This window comes from Perognathus longimembris, chromosome 21 (genome assembly GCF_023159225.1).
Source record: "Perognathus longimembris pacificus isolate PPM17 chromosome 21, ASM2315922v1, whole genome shotgun sequence".
Lineage (NCBI taxonomy): Eukaryota > Metazoa > Chordata > Mammalia > Rodentia > Heteromyidae > Perognathus > Perognathus longimembris.
This window is the reverse complement of record NC_063181.1, coordinates 39963480-39980298: the sequence shown is the minus strand read 5'-3', so window position 1 is coordinate 39980298 and position 16819 is coordinate 39963480. Positions and strand designations below refer to the sequence as shown.

General features: G+C 45.3%; 1 protein-coding gene and 1 long non-coding RNA gene across 4 annotated transcripts in view; both read left to right on the top strand.

Annotated features, from left to right (window-relative positions):
- Rbpms (RNA binding protein, mRNA processing factor) overlaps window positions 1-16819 on the top strand; it is a 152009-nt gene that overhangs the window by 104510 nt on the left and 30680 nt on the right. The gene's annotated exons all lie outside the window — the stretch shown is intronic.
- Window positions 5-15955, top strand: LOC125339412. The gene is made up of 3 exons (XR_007208531.1): window positions 5-304; window positions 2633-2638; window positions 15945-15955. It is a non-coding gene; the product is annotated as an uncharacterized LOC125339412 (long non-coding RNA).

The window sequence follows — 16819 nt, the reverse complement described above, 5'->3', positions numbered from 1 at the left end:
AAGTTGATCTGCTTTTCATTTTACAAACAAAGCCCCAACAGAAGTATCCGTGTGCTGCTTGTGAGCTTGCACCATGGGGCACGGGGCTGGCTGATTTCTCTAGAGCTCGTTTGTTCTTGCTGTTGAATTCTGAGTATAGCAGTCTTGGTGGTGGTTAGCCATTTCAAAAGATGGTAAAAGTGTTAACTTGGAAATGTCATTTGTTGGGTCATGGACTTCCTTGTTGTTCCCTGGGCCATTACGAGTCTACCCTTATGTGGGGGTGGGGTGGGGTGTGAACCTCAGCCCTTGGACCCCGCACTGAGTCTCCCTCAGCGTTCACTTTGCCCAAGGACATCAGTTCTGTGACTTTGGAAAGCTATAGTGCTACTTAGAGTCAAAGAAGTGAACCTTAAGGAGCCAGTTGTCCTACTTCTGAGAGCAGTTTAGCCGTCACCGTAGGGGGGATAATTGACACCCACGAAGAATTCATAGATTGGAACAATCGGTTCCAGCAGATCCGTACCAGTCAGGTTTTAAGGAAATCTGGGGCTTCCTGTTTTAAGTTATTTGGGTAAGGTCATTGGCTAATGGATAAACAAGTCCTTTACCCCACATTAGTGAAAGCTTCTTCTGTTAAACGTCCCGACGATAATTTCTGCCTTTGACTGAATAACGTACAAAGGCAGTCTTGATTTTCTTTCTCAAGCTTAATCGGTGGTAGAAGTGAGGCATGAGAGTACAGACTCAAGCTTTTCCTTTTCATCGCAGAGTGGTTTAATATGGTAGGCACTCCTGGAGTCCGGTGTTGCTGGATCTTTCCAAACCACGTGACTGCGATTCTCCTGCTTTCCTGACAGTACGTTTCGGGTCTTCTCACCGAAGTTGAAGGGCACGTTGATTGCTTGCCCCTCCCACCATGTCATGTGCAGGTCAGCTTTAATCAGGTCATCATAGGAGCAAATCATTCTGTAGCTCAGTCACTTAAAAGCGGGAGCTGGTCCGTGGAAACCAACAGATAAGAGTTTCTCCCCCCCCCAGCATGTTCTAAAACAAATTTTGTCGATGAAGTTATAGTCGGGGAAAACATACTTTGTTCTTTCATTTTGTTCATTGGGGAAACAGGAATCTATTGTTTATTTAGGGAAGAAAATCCGAACGAGAGCGCAGTTACATTACAGGAGGATATAGTGATGTTCCTTACATAATTCTTAATCTTAGAGCTTGAGCTCAGCCTCTGTATTGTATGTATTTAATAATAAATGTCTTACAGTTAATAAATAGTAAACTTGCATTTTGCTGTTTGTAGAATTACAGAGGCATCTGTGCACCTGTTTCTGATCTTTTTGGGGTTTTGTTGGTGCCTGTTGTGGGGCCTCGATTCATGGCCTACGCTCTCAGCCTTTTCAGAAGCTCCGGGCTGGCGCTCTACCACTTGAGCCACAGCTCCACCTCCAGCCCTTTCGAGATGAGAACTCTTACACATTGCTTTGAACCATGATCTTCAGATCTGGGCTTCCCGAGTAACTAGAACTATAGCTTGAAATTGGAGCTCTGAGTATTTTGACAATACTTTTTTGCTTTTTAGTGCCATTTGTTGCCTACAGATCTGAGTGACTTGAACAGATTGGTTTGGACAGGAAGAGTCTTTCAGTTGTGTTAGCTTTTCAGTTCTTTGTTGAGGCCTCTCCGCTCCCCCCTGACCCCGGCCTGGGCCTTGAACTTGGGACCTGAGCACTGTCCCTGGCTTCTTTTTGCTCAAGGCTAGCGCTCTACCTCTTGAGCCACAGCGCCACTTCTGGCTTTTTCTGTGCCTGGGCCTTGAACTTGGGACCTGAGCACTGTCCCTGGCATCTTTTTGCTCAAGGCTAGCGCTCTACCTCTTGAGCCACAGCGCCACTTCTGGCTTTTTCTGTGTATGTGGTGCTGAGGAATCGATCCCAGGGCTTCATGTATACAAGGCAAGCACTCTACCCCTAGGCCACAGTCCCAGCCCCTCTTGAGTGCTTTTTGTTTTCGGAGCTTGCAACTTTTTTCTGAGCCTGCTGTGACGTGGCTAGCCTCGGGGGGTGTCAGCTGGTTCCCAGGGGGATCCCCGGAGGTACACAGCTGAGCGCCCCTCTTTCCGCAGAAGGTCCAAGTGCAGGAAGCCAGGTTCAGCCCTCGCAGATCGCTCACTTCCCTCCCCACAGGGACCAGCCCAGAAGCGATCATTTCCATGGCAGGGTCAAACCCTGCTCATGCTGCTCACAGCAAAGCAAACTCGCGATTTAAAAAATAAAAAAAAATCAGGTAGTATATTCTTGAGAAAATCAAAGTTAACACGAGTCCTCTTAATACAGCGGTTCTCCTAGCGTGCACCGGCTCCGCCGTGGCACTTCCCTGCCCTCCGGCAGGTGTGACTTTCCCCGCCATTGCTGCGAGTACGGATGCTGAGGGGGTCTGCCCCGCACACCCGTTTGCATCGCGCTTGCACAGATCTAGAAGCGGCCCCTGTGACCACGACGTCACTCCCGCCGGGGATGGAGTCCCAATTGGGAAGTGCAAGTGCTCTTTTTAAAACCAGTGTCTGGAGAGTCCTTGATGCCATCCATCTCCAAGGGAAGAATGCTCTGTGATTTGATTCCACAACGCACATTGGTTGAACTCTCAGTGCTCAGTGAATCCCTGTGAACTGCCATGAGCGCCGCGTGTACCAGACCCGGGGGGAGAGGGAAGCCGGGGCTGCTGCCCGACAGGGCTGTCAGGCCAAGGATTCGGCAGGGGTCACCCTTGTCAGGGAAACAACGGCTTGTGTGAAGGATTTGAGAGGTTCTGCTGCATAGCCCAGCTGTACCCCCACATCCGACTGTCCTGTCGGCTGAATGTACCAACTCTGGGCTATGCACGAGGAAGGCAGATAAGACACTTTGCATCGTGGCAGACCTTGGTGACCTTGGCTCCCGACCGGGAGGAGTCCGTTTATGAGTGGAATACCTGTGGTGTAGTATCTCAGTTTATCTTGAAGGACTTAAAACTTAGCTTGTCTTTCCTAAGAATTGAGTGGGTGGTGATGTTACTACAACCCATTGTGTCCTTTGCAAATTAAGGGAAAACATTCATGAAAAAAATCAATATACATTATCGGGAATGTGGCATTTCTAGTGCTATAATTCAGTAAGTATTTGTAGAAGGCTAAATTTTTACTAATAGAATCCTTAACTTGGGCTTCTTATATGTAATACAATTTGAAGGAAGCAGTTAAAAATGGGGGCTAGGTCAGTGATGGCAAGTGCAAGGCCCTAGCTTAAACCCTCAGAACAAAGACAAAACAAAGAGGTAGAAAAATCTACAAATGCTCCTAGTTTATGCAAAGGTTGTGCAAGAAAGTAGTTTTCTGTAGAATGAGAACTTTGTCTTAGAGAGTACAAAGGCAAGGGACGCTCTTGAGTTTTTGTACTTACCTATAAAATGTCACTGTAGGTGAGACACTGGTAAGCATTTTATGTGAATTATCTCTTTTGATTCTCGATGGCTCTTCCTCATCCCTGAACCCACGCGCCGCCCCGAATCCTTTGGCTTAAACACAGGGCCTGGGCACTGTCCCTGAGCTTCTTTTGCTTAAGACTAGCATCCTACCACTTTGAGCTTTGTGGTTGTTTATTGGAGATGGGAGTCTCACAGGCTTTCCTGCCCTGGCTGGCTTTGAACTGTGATCATCTGAGCTCAGCCTCCTGAGTAGCCAGGGTTACAGAGGTGAGCAGTCAGCGCCCTGTGAATGGCACCATTTTGTAGTTGAAGAAGCCAAGGTGTAGTCTAGTAATCTTGATAGTTTTACTAGTCATCAAGTATTAGTGGATAAATCCTGTTGCCAATCTTCATAGATTGGAATTCCAACACTTATGAGCTCTCCAAATGTAAACCATATTTGGAAATGTTTTTTTAAGGGCGATTATGTTGCTTGAGGACCATAGGGCCTAATCCTGTGTAAGTATTGTCCTTATAATATGCTAGAGACCACCAGATTTGCTGGTCCTCAGAACAGAGGCCAGGTGCATGGGAGAAAGCAGCCATCGAACCCAGGAGAAACAGTCCTGCCTATACTTTGATCTTGGACTTTGGCCTTAAAACTGTGAGAAAATAAATTTCTGCCTAAGCCACTCAACTTGTGGGTGGTCTGTTATGACAGCCTTAGCAAACTGATACAGCAAGTGATAGAGCCCAGACTTGAGTTTTGGCCTATCACCTACTGGTCTAGTAACCTTGGAGTTACCTTGCTTCTCCTGTGTGTCTATTTTCTTAGCTGTGGGATTGCAGTTGTGATTGCACCTACCCTCAGTGTCCTGAGGATGAGGCTGTTAATAAAAGTTAAGCCAGGCTTACTTAGTACTTGGTGGACCGCTCATGTGACCATGTACGTGGAAGAATGTGTGTCTTTATGTGCCTATTGCTTGTTCCTTACAATTGACACCTTCGTTGGTCTATATTTGTGTATTCAACATGTAGTCCTTACAAAAATGCCCATGGAGCGGAACTTTGACTCCGTGCCTGTCATCCTACCTATTCCGACGTCCTGGAGACTCTTACCTCCAATTAACCAGAAGAATCTAGAAGTGGAGATAGATTATGTCTCAAGTTGTAGAGCTTCTTTCTTTTTTATATGCCAGATTTCTATTTCTTTTCATGGTCTTATTCCCAGCACATGTGAAAGGCAATATACTTCAGTGAACTTGTGAAATTTATACTGTGGTTGATGTATGGTGACATACTTGTTTACATTGTATAATTTGTTAATTTTTATCATCGTGCATGTGGAATAAGCGCTTTCGACTTTATTTTGCACAGCCCTTATTATAATGGTGCACTTGAAGACAGTCACGGGTGGTCAACCATTCATATAAAGCCTCTCCTTTCAGTTCAATTTTTGTGGAGCAAATAAACATTTGAAGGCTTCAGGGCAGTAATCCTCAATTCCTTCAGTTTCTTATATCCTAACCCCTCAGTCTTTGATTCTTGGGGGCACCAACTAGGACTTACCTCTGTCTTCTTAAACAGCTCTTTGAATAATTTTGATTGCCGTCCAGTTTGAAGGTAAGGAAGTAGAAGTTAAATTCTTGCTCAAACCCTTCACGCCTCCACTCTACACCTCCACTCTCAGTTACACACTCTCAAATACTGCGCGAGCTACCACTTCCTTGTTTGCTGGCCACACCCCGGGAGTCCCCCTTTGTCCACCGCTGACTCAGCTTTCTTGAATGTGGTTTCTGTGTCTCCTGTCTGGAGGGGTCCTGTAAGGGTTCAGGACTGTATAGTACTCACCTCACAGCATCGTGGGAGCAACACTCAACAAAGACGAATCAGACCCTTCACTCTGTGGGCGAGGGTTGGACGGGAAAACGTAGTCGTCTGGCTTTGTATTAAGAGGATCTATGTCCTCTGAGCTGATTCCTGAAGATTACTGCTCTATAAAATGAAATACAGAGCGCCTACGGTGGTTTCTCTAAAAAGCCCCAAAGTGATTATGAGAAGATTCTCACTTCCGTTGTCAAATGTGCTTCTTCTGTAAAGGGTGGGATTGAGAGACCCGTTCCTGCGATTCGTGGAGATGGTATGAAGAATTGTCTAACCATGTATTTGAATTTTACTTCAGTGTATTGTTGGCCTCTGCACAGGAGATGCAGACCAAATCTCCTCCTTTTCTTGAACTTAAGGCTCATTTCATTCTGAAAAATTACCATACCCAACTCATGTTTGTACTGCTCTTGTTTTACTCTTGTATTTCTAGGATTGGACCCAGGTCGCCCCCTGCCCTGCAATGGGTTTGTAAATTAAACTTAAAGGATTAAAATTCTCTACTCATCCAGAAATACCCAGATAACAGTTTCATACATTAATTTATCATATATAATATAGGCCAGGCCAGGTCATCTTTGATTTGTGAAAACTTTGGTTACATCACTTGTTGAATAATGGTCCCGTTACGTGCAGAAAGTGGGGTCCTGGAGGGTCTCAGACACCCCGCGGAGACATCTGAGGGAGTGAGGAGCGAGCACCCCGCCCCACTTCATGGTGACACACTTTTGTTATGCGTTTGGAAGCTCCCCTGAAGAAACCATAGCAGAACACCCTGAAATCTCTGTGTGGAGGAGGGAATGGCATGATTAGGGCGTAGCCCTGATTTGTAGCTTGGCTCTGCCCGGTACGCTCCCTTTCCTACCCCGCTGTCCTTAACGGTAAGGGCGTCATTGGAGGGTGAAGAGGACCAGGCGGCAGGGAAGCGGGAGCAGTTTGCAGATGGTGAGGAACCTGAGAGAAGGAAAGAAGACGTGGGTCTCGAGACACACGGAGGTGAGAGCCGCGGATACAGACGCTTGCTCACCTGGCCCACGGGGGCTGCGTACACCGTGCCGTCGGGGGGCGGTGGGGGCCCTCGAGCCTTCTCCACGTCACACACGTTGCCAGGAAGACCCCTGCCTGGCATCCGGGTACAAGTAAGAGCACCAGAGGCCAAATCTGGACACTGTCAGAAATAAAGAACGAGCCCCAGGGACAGAAACGAACGACAGCAAAACAGCTTTTGAAACCATAAGCCTAAAGGTTGTTCCCGTGTGTGTGTGTGTGTGTGTGTGTGTGTGTGTCTTTGTAAAATACAAGAGTAAAATAAAAATAGTTTTCCCTTTAAGCAGGAAGTCCCTTTTCAAGAGCCACGCCCGCTGCTCAGTTCTGTGTCCCTGTAACTAAGGGAGCCCTGGAGAGAGCTGGCTTTTGGGCTTGTGGCACTCATTTTATACCAGAAGCAGGAGAAGATAGGAGGGGCACAGCCCTCTCGCGGGGGGTACCCCAATCCCTTGACTTTTCAAGCTTCCTCCGTCTTCCAGTGCTCAGGGACAGGCCACAGCCAAACTATATATAGCACCCCTCCACCTGTCTCCTCTATCTTGAATCATGCATGCACTTCCAGTTTTTTGGTCAGTGTGGATAAATTTAATAATTAAAACTTTTATGTGGCAGGTAAAATTGCAGCCCCGTGTAGATCATCTTATCTGATCAAATTTATATTATCACATAATAGCTTATCTTTGATTAGCAGTAAACATTAATATTTTTCTTTGCATGTTTTTGCCAAATACTAGGTGCAGGAAAACTCGATCGAGTTGGAAATCATAAAAAATTTGTACGGTAAATAACTCTCCCCCCTGTGTTTTGTAAGTTCAAATCATTCCTTCCGTCTTCACGGGAATAAAATTGTAAAGAGCCCGGAACTGTCCAGAAGAAGCAGAGAGCTTCATTCCTGCGAGGCCCACGTTTTCCCCCGCTCTCATTTGCTCATCGTGAGTCTTGCTCTGAAAGTGTGGCCCACCTCTTTAGGTGGTCTCTGAGACCCTTTCAGAGAGTAAGGTCTCAGTCATCTTCCTCTTCTTCACTCCTTTCCACGGCCCCTAAACTATCGTCATGAAAGTAGCTCGCCACTACGCAGTGAGCCACGGGTGCCTGGCTCACAAGATTATTGTTAATTTGCATTAAAAAAAACCCTCAAATGCAAGCCAGGCAACAGTAGTGGCACATGCCTGTCATCCTAGCTACTCTGGAGGCTGAGATGCGAGTGAGGGTCATGGTTCAAAGCCAGCCCCAGCAGGAAAGTCGTGAGACTTATCCAGTTAACCACCAGTAAAACCAGGAAAGGCTCAAAGTGGTAGAGCTCTAGCCTTGAGCCTAGAGCTCAGAGACAGCACCCAAGCCCAGAGTTCAAGCCCCACTGCTGATCAGAACAAAACAAACAAAAAACTCCAGAAAGTGATGCTGTAGCTCAATTGATAGAGCACTAGTCTAGAGCACAGAGAAGCCCAGGCCCTGAGTTCAGGCTCCACAACCCAAAAAAGAAGTAGGCTCCTAGTTAAACTGGTTACAAATTGATCTCTAGTACCACAAAAAAAATGTATCTCATTAAATTTTTGTGTGTTCAATTCAGAATGGTGGATGGTGTAAATATCTGAAAAATGCTTAATTCTCCCTTTCCATACCAGGTCCATCTTCAAAACACAATACAGACTTATTTCAAGAAATTTAGCCATTAAATTTCAAGTACAATTTTTAAGAACAGTAGTTGGACCTTCCTGTGCTCTACTGACAGCTTTATTCATCCTCAGCTCCAGGCTGAGAACATAGAGCTTAAAAGGATAGGTCCCAGCCACCCGGGGGACCCCGCGGAGATAGTCACACAGGAAGGTTCATGAGGAGGTTTATTCGTGGGGCCGTGTCTCTCACGGGAGAGGGAGCAACATGGCGTCTGCACCGTATCCAGGTGGGGAAGCAGGTAGGTCTGAATGGTGAGTGGGAGGGGCCCATGATGGTTCTGGGGCTGGGAGTTTAGGTGTAGTTGGATCCGTGAGCTAATGGGAGGAGCTGAGGACCTAAGTGGTATCCCATTGTTAGGAAGGTATGGTTGCTGTGGCAAAGGGTTGGCAGGTGTCATTGTCGTTTGGGACACTGAAATAAGTAGGCTATCCTCGGGTGTAATTTCTGTGAGTGCTTGAACAACCAAGTTTAATGAGTGACTGAATGTAGAGACGTGTCTTTATGTCCTTTAATGAAATATCCCCTGAAGGTCAAGGAGATCAAGCTGGTTAAACACTAACAGCTCTTTTCAGGAAGCTATGGCGAATTCCTGTTCTGATTTTCTCACTTGAGCTTAGCAAACATTTGCGGGGAGGTGAGAGTTTAAAAAGCTGAATAAGGTAAAGTTCTGGTGTCCGGCTGACAGTAGGAGAGACCGGCCTGGGGGAGGGGGAGGGACTCCAACTTAGGCAAGCGCTGAAACACTTTAAGTAAACACTTTAAATAAAACTGTGTGCAGAAGGGAAAGCTGATAAATATGAGGTGAATGGGAAGGGGTCTCCTGGAGGTCTTCTGAACATTTTGGAGGGGATGGCCTCCAAGACTTTGCACTTCAGATCTGGTGGTCCTCGAACCTTCCCACCGGCAGAAGGTCTCCACGCCCGCGAGAGGGCTTTACTGTGCCACAGAACTGTCCACCAGCCTGCTGCTTCGAGGGTTTGGGGGTAGAGGTTGGTTTTTGTTTTTGTTTTAATGTTTGGATTTTTTGATGGGGTTTGTTTTGTTGGAAATGGACGTGTGTCATGGGACAGAGGGTGTAGGTTAGGGTTCTCGGGTCTCACAAACTGGAATTGGGTGTTGTTGGATGGGCAGGGATTTCCTCTGGTTTATGGTTTTGAGGGGCTTCAGGACCTGAAGATTGTAGTCAGTTTCCTAGGAATGGGATCTTTTAAGCTGTTGTTCAAGGTAGCCACTGCCACAGATAATTAAGCTGTCATGAAGACTGTAGGCAGGGCATTTGTCGGCTGGACACAGGGATGCAGAATCAGTGGAGTTGCTGGCGGGCTCCATCCCTTTCCCGTGCAGAAAGTTTCTTAGATGTAATAGCTTGCTTATTGCCTACCTGTAGCCGGAATCTACTTGGAAAGGAAATTTGTTATTAAAAAGTCTGTATCTTGGGACTTTGAAGAAAAAGACCAGGGCCTGTTTACACAGCACTGCCCATGAAAACACCCCGTGGATAATTAAATTACCACAGCATGGGAGTCTCGTGGGGTCCACCTTCCAGGTTCACAGGAGAAATCTCGTTCATCTCTCCTTTTCTCTTCCTTTCCTTCGCCAGTCCTGGGGCCTGAGCTCAGGGAGTGAGCGCTATCCGATCCCTAAGTGTCTTTTGCTCAGGACTAGCTAGCACTCTACCACTTGAGCCACAGTGCCATGTCCGCGATTTCTGCTTATTTTCACTCTTCTTTCCTTCCATGTTCTCAAATGGACCCAGATATGGGAAAGAGTATAATCAGTGTGAGAAAGACACCATTTGTCATTAATAGGATTTACTTTAAAAAAGAAAGAAAACATTTCCTCCTCCTCTTTCCTGTTTTCATTTTGGAGTTATTCATGTCAGGTCAGTACATAGCATTTAGTTCTAGATCAGTATATTGCTTCCCTGCTTCCTTTTTCATGCTATTGAGCTTTGGAAAGCTGTGTCAGACCCAGAAAAAACAAAAAAAGTGGCAGGCTTCCTGAGCTTGTCTGTTTGGGAGGGGAGTTTGTTGTTGTTTCTTCTTAGTGGCACTTTCTTCGGTCCTGTGTCCCCTAGCATCGAACCATGATCCTTAGATCTCTTCCTCCTGAGTAGCTAGGCTTACAGGGAAAGAGCTTACAGGCAAGAACCACCAGCACCCAACTTCTCTCCTTATTTTGAAGCAGTATCATGGATTCATTTGCGTCTCATCTTTTTAGGGTATGTCTGTGTATTCATTCTTTATGATACCATAACAGGATGAGATTGGCTTTTTAAAAAAATGTCAGTCCTGGGGCTTGAACTCAGGACTGGACATAGTCCCTGCTAGTTCAAGGCTAGTACCCCACCATTTGAGCCATAGCTCTGCCTGCCCCTGGCATTTGTGGTGGTTAATTGGAGATACATAAGGCTCGTAGGGACTTTTGGCCTCCTGGGCTGGTGTTGAGCTGCGACCCTTAGATCTCAGCTTTCCTGATCAGGTGGGATCGCCGATGGGAGCCCCTAACGCCGGGCTTTGGTTCCTGCCCTTGCTTGAATTTGTGATGAAGGGGATGGGGTGACAGGACCCCTCCCCCCACTAGGGTTCAGGACTGGTGCGTGGGCTTCCCCAAGTACCCAGCGTGACCCAAAGTTCCAGTACAATGCATTGCTTTAGCTACTTACCTGCTTAGGACAATTCCCTTGCCCACAAGCGTGTCCCACCTGTACAACTTTCCTGGGCGATTTTTTTTTTCTAGAAAAGAAATAGATTGTTGCTTAAAGTTCTTTAAAATGGAACTTGTAAAACAAATGACTTTTGAGTATAAACTCAGCACAGGACGTATCGAGCAATGAGGTTGACCAGATGCTTAAGGCTTGGGGAAGAAAGTTCAGTGTTGAGATGCGTGTGACGTCCGTCTGCGGCTGGGTCGCGGGGGGCCTTTGACGGACGGTTCCTGGGGTGCGTCCTGTCCTCTCCGCTGCTTCCCACAGCTGCCCTGGCTTCTGGAAATACCCTGGCGAGACGGGAAAACAGGGGGTGCGGGAAGATTTGTTCGCCCCTTCCCCCTTTGTAGGTGTGGGGATTTTTGTTTGTTTCCTTGAGGCTGTCTGGATTCTATTTCATGTCACTGTCATTTCTGTTTGCCAGAGATAGATAGTTTAGGTTGCTTCCATTCCTTAAATTGTGATATTACAGTCAATATAGAAATACAGGTTTCTCCTCGGGATCCTGCTTTTAACTCATGCTAAGAGGGTATATGTTAAGTGTTCTCTCTCTCTCTCTCTCTCTCTCACACACACACACACACACACACACACACACACACGTGCGTGTCCCAATAATATTGAAGAATATAAGCCTGGGGGGTGATAGTGGTCAAAAGATACAAAAGTCTAGGAGGAGTAAGTACAAGCGATTATTCAATTTGGACTACAGTTAGTACCAGTCAGTGTACTGTATAACTTAGAGATTGCTAGGAGATCTTTAAGTGCTTTTATTACAAAAGGTAATTATATGGGATAGTACATATATAAGCTCAATTCACTTGCTCCACAGTGTACTCGTACACCGTTAAGTATAAAGCTTTTGTTTGCCAGTTATAGAAGTAAAGAGTGGATCTGGGCATGATGGTCGGTACCTAGAATCCTAGAACTTGGGAATCAGATTAATGACTAGATAGTACCACTCTGTCTTTACCCATTTTGCCCCAAATAGAGGATGGGAGGGAAATTTGAGAGTACAGTAGACACATTTATCATATTGTTTGTGGCATTGGCTTCATAGTTCTACAGTAGTTACCTTTTATCCATGCTTTCCCTTTCTAAGATTTTAGTTACCTGCAATGAACTGTATGAGAATATTAACTGGAAAATTCTAGAAGCGAGCAATTCGTTCCTGTCATATTGCACACTGTTGTGATTATGATGGTCAAAGTCTGCCTCGCCTGAGCCCTGGATTCTGCTCACCAGTGACTGAGTAGCTGTCTTGGTTTGTAACTGGTGAAAAGCTTCCGTCGTTCTCGTCACTGATTCTCCTCACACAGACATTCTGTCACCCCCTATCATCTCAAGAAAGGCAAAGACCATGGAAGAAGCTATTTTGAGTGCTGGGCGTGGTGGTGCACATGTATATTCCTAACTACTTAGAAGATGAGATCGGAGAACCGCGGTTTGAGACCAGCTGCAGCGAAAGATAGCAACACATTTAAAATACACAGGCCATCCACGGGAGCACACCCTTACAATGGTTCCAGACATTCACTGCGAATCTGTGCGTGGAGGTATGGCGCTCCTGTTATAAGAGTGCCAAGCCTTTAGCTGAAGGAGAGCACAAGGCCCCGAGTTCAGGCCTCATTACTGCCAACAAAAAGAAAAGGCCTAACTGTGACAAATAGGGAAGCCGTGATCCTATTTAAACAAACAGCATGGTTTTTAAAAAAAAAATTACAGCTTGATCATTACTGTGCTTTTTACAAACTTGTCTTTAAGTAGCTGTGCAAAGAGGTTTCAGTTCAACCTGTCAGTGAGTTCAGGGCATCTTACGCTTTTAAGTGTTACTATGTTTGAAGATTGTTTCCTGAATTTTATCTTATTCCTAATAGAATAATCGCTTGGTATTTCATCTGTAGGTGTAATAGTTATCTGTTTTCCTTCAAAGAATGCGTATTGTCCTATTATTATTTCCTGCAGCGTGGCTGTTATTTTGCATCCTATTTTATTGTTTCGCATTGTTCTCAGTCATGTATTTTCTGTACTTCAACATATAGAGCTGTTCACATTCAGATAGGCTTTTCCATTTTGGTTGTTTTGTTTGTAAAACAAGTAGTATATTTCTATCAGGAAACACAAAAAGATTCTTGTAATCCTAACATCACAAACAGTTGTTACTAAGGTATAGTTGGCTATCCGTTTCTTTTTATATTTGTTCATATGCCTTTATGTTATTTTAGTGTATTTTCTGAAATGAAAAACAATCACTATTTGTCCATAAGTACTATACAGTGGTAATTATACCAACTTGTGTCGCCAACGGCCTTGTACTAAAACGATTCTTATTTTGTAGATGAGTTTATCTGTAAAAGATTACTAGTTTTCCTCCTGCATCTTTACATTACACTACCTGTAACATGACAACTCAAGATAATCTCTAGAATGAAAACATGTAAGGATTGTTGCCTTCATCTCATAGAAAACACTGCTTTCATCGTGGGCTCTGGGAATTAGGTCTCTTGACTTGGAGAAAAGGCACAACAGACGATGTAAAAGACGAGGTAAAGTGAAATATTTAAGAGATCTAGGAGATCTGCAGACGTGAATGTATTTCCAGAATGTTAGTCAATTTCTCATGACTGTGACAAATACAGAGAATAACAACTCAAGGAGAATGGATTTATTTTGGCTCATGTTTCCCTGGTTGGCTGGCTCCATTGCTTTAGACCTTGGGCAGAACATCACAGTGGCAGGGGCCTTGAGGAGCCTCCTAATAGAGACCAGGAAGCAAGGAGAGAGAGAGAGAGAGAGAGAGAGAGAGAGAGAGAGAGAGAGAGAGAGAGAGAGAGAGAGAGAGAGAGAGAGAGCGCAAGGGACAAGCATACCCTTTTCCTAGCATGTTCCTAGTCACTGATTTCCTCTTACTAGACCCGTCTTATCATTTGACCACCTCCCAATCACATCAACTGGCCAACAAGTCTCTAAACAAGTATAACACCAAACATATCTGTTTCTCCTAATCCGTCAATACTCTATGTTAAAAATGGCTCAGGCCATTGGGGTATCGGGTAGGAATAAGGGCATCAACTTGAAAGGAACCTGGCAAGGCAAAGTTTAATTCTAGAGAAGGTTATACCACCAGCCCAGAATCTGGTAAGCAAGAACACAGAGCAGGTAGGCAGCTCCCATTTTATCCCCAACCCCGCAGGGCCGCTCCTCCGCTCACGTTGGCTGGGTTCAGGCTCACAGCCTGCAAAAGGATATGCCATCGTTAACCGGATGTACCGAAATTTCAAGGAGCTTCTAACAGGACACCTTAAAGTGAGGTAGGAAAAGGATGGAACGAAAATGTAATTAACATAAGCCAAGCCACAGTTCTCATAAAAGATGCTTTTCTCACATTTGTAATACTCATAAAATGGTCTAGTCCTTGCTAATCATTGCTTAATGTATACCGATTCAGTGCTTAATCCTGTGTATTTTCCAGCCTAGCCATTGGGCCACATCCATAGATTTAGTATTGAAATTTCTAACTTTTCTGGTAAAATTGTTTTCTGTATCACCTTCTACCATGCCCTTTAAAGACCATTATCAACTCTATCTATAAAAAGTACCGAAGCGGGGAGCCCTTGGGAACATTCATAGCCAGCCCCATTATCTCACCCATACAGATGCCATTTCTTCTAGCACTTTTCTCTTAATCCATCAGTGGATATATTTGTGAAGCAACTTAATTTAGATGTGTTTGATAAACCTTGTCATTAAAAGTTATTTCAAAAACTAGTTTATTATGCAGTAAACATTTTTACTTGCTTTAAGTTCTAGTCCTAAAATAGCAATTTTACTTCTGGCAAAGAATCAGAAGGTTGGATACACTGACCTCTAATGTAGTCATTTCGAGTAGTTGTTAAATTTAGCAATTAACAATCTCTTGTTTAAATCTAAGAGAACTTTAAAAAATCTAGGATCTTCTGCCCTCTCTTAAAAACCTAGACTCTAGTGTCAATAAATGCCAAAAGAGATAGGCAAAGGAATTTTATGATTGGGTTTTGTTGTTTTGTTGGTCACGGGGCTTGAACTCAGAATTGACCTCTTTTGCTCCAGGCTAGCGATCTACCATTTTAAGGCTTGGCTCTATGTCTGGTTTTCTGAAGGGTCCTAGGAGATAAAAGTCTCACAGTCGCCCTGACTGCCTTCAAGCCATGATCCTTAGATCTCAGCCTCCTGAGTAGCTAGGCTTGCAGGACGGCGTGAGCCACCTCACTGGTTTTAAATTGTATTTTTTTTTAACTTGACTTCTTTCCTCCCCCGAACCCCCCCATAAAAAAGAATCTGTAGTCCTGGTGTAGAAGTGTTCTTAGTTTTCTTGCCCACATCTCCCTAGTCATATAAGTGCTACTTAGTAGGTCAAGCAGATGTCAACAGGGGTCTTCAAAGCTCATGGGCTTTTCTCTCTGAAGTCCTCTGAAATTCCCCTAATACAAACCATCGGGTAGAAGTGCAGTACTTTACGCTTGAGAAACATTGAGTGCCTTCAAATGGTAGGATGGAACCATCCCTAATATCTATTTATTCCCTTTCCCTTGACTCCTTTTGAATAGTCCTGCGCATATGAAATCATGCATTACAAATGTTTAACCTGGGCGCTGGTGGTTCATGCCTGTAATCCTAGTGACTGAGGAGGCTTAGATCTGAGGATTGTGGTTCAAAGCCAGCCTGGGCAAGAAAGTCCGTGAGGATCTTATCTCCAGTGAGCCACCAGAAAACTGGAAGTGGCTCAAAGTAACAGAGCACTAACTGAGCAAAACTGCTCAGGGACAATGCCTAGGCCCTGAGTTCAATCCCCATAACTGACAATACTACTACTACTACTACTAGTCATAATAATACTAATACTAATAATGCCAGTAATCATTCCTTTGATTAAATCCTCCTCCATAGATGGAGTTTTGTGTGGTGATGAGAAGCGCGCTAGCCTCCTTAGCACAGTGCCAGCGCGCCGTAGCCTTCCCCTTTCTCCTCTTCCTCACGCACTGCTCTCTGCGCTAGCACCTCCCAGCTTTGGGGAGTCTAGAGTCCTCCCTATGCTCTCTACTGTTCTTGAGTTCGTTGGAGCCCCTGTTCCCTGGCCACAAGCTAGGTGGGCCAATTTCTCCTGTCCTTTGTCATACTGTGTTAAATTGCCAAGCAGCTTACAGACTTCGAGTGGTAAGAGCAGGCATTCATTCAGCATGAGACCCACAGAAGGTGCTTAAGTGCTTGATTAATAATGGATTCTAGCCCTATTTTTCTGGCTATCTGACCAAAATCTATGTGCCCTGAAATTTCTGCTCCTTTGCCTGTACTACCTCTCTGAGCCTTGCTTGGTGCTCGTAGCTCCTGCCTGTAATCCTTGCTAATCAGGAAGCTGAGATCTGAGGTTCGTGGTCCAAAGCCAGCCCAGGCAATTAACCGCCAGAAAACCAGGAGCGGAGCTGTGGCTCTGACATGGCAGAGTGCCAGTCCTGAGCACAAGCTCAGGGACAGCACCCAGGCCCTGAATTCAAGCTCTATAGCCAACCACCAAGAAAAAGGAAAAAGAATCTTAATTCTAGAGAATGGGTCCCCACAATGAGTGAGGTATGATTTGTTGTACTTGTAGAGCATGATATGCAAGTCAGGAGGAGAACTAAGGGAAAGGTGGCCATAATGACAATGGCATAGATACTGACTGAAGGACGGCCCTAGGCATAGACAGCCAGACACGGTACACATGTCTATAATCCCGCCCTCAGGAGGTTGAGGCAGAAGAATCTAGGTTTTGAGCCCAGCCTAAACTAAGAATTCATAGTGCGACTCTTGTCTCCAAAAGGCAAGCACGGGTTGGGGCCATGAGCCCATTGGGAAGTCCCTGCGTTCAGTCCCCAGGAACTCCAAAGAGGGTGAGGGCGTCATAAAATTTCAGGGGGGAGCTGGGCGCCAGTGGCTTACACCTGTAACCCTAGCTGCTGAGGAAGCTGAGACCCGAGGATTGAGGTTTGAAGGCAGAGGATCGAGGAGCGCCCACAAGACTTCATTCAGCTACCAGGACAGCCAGACATGGAGCTGTGGCTC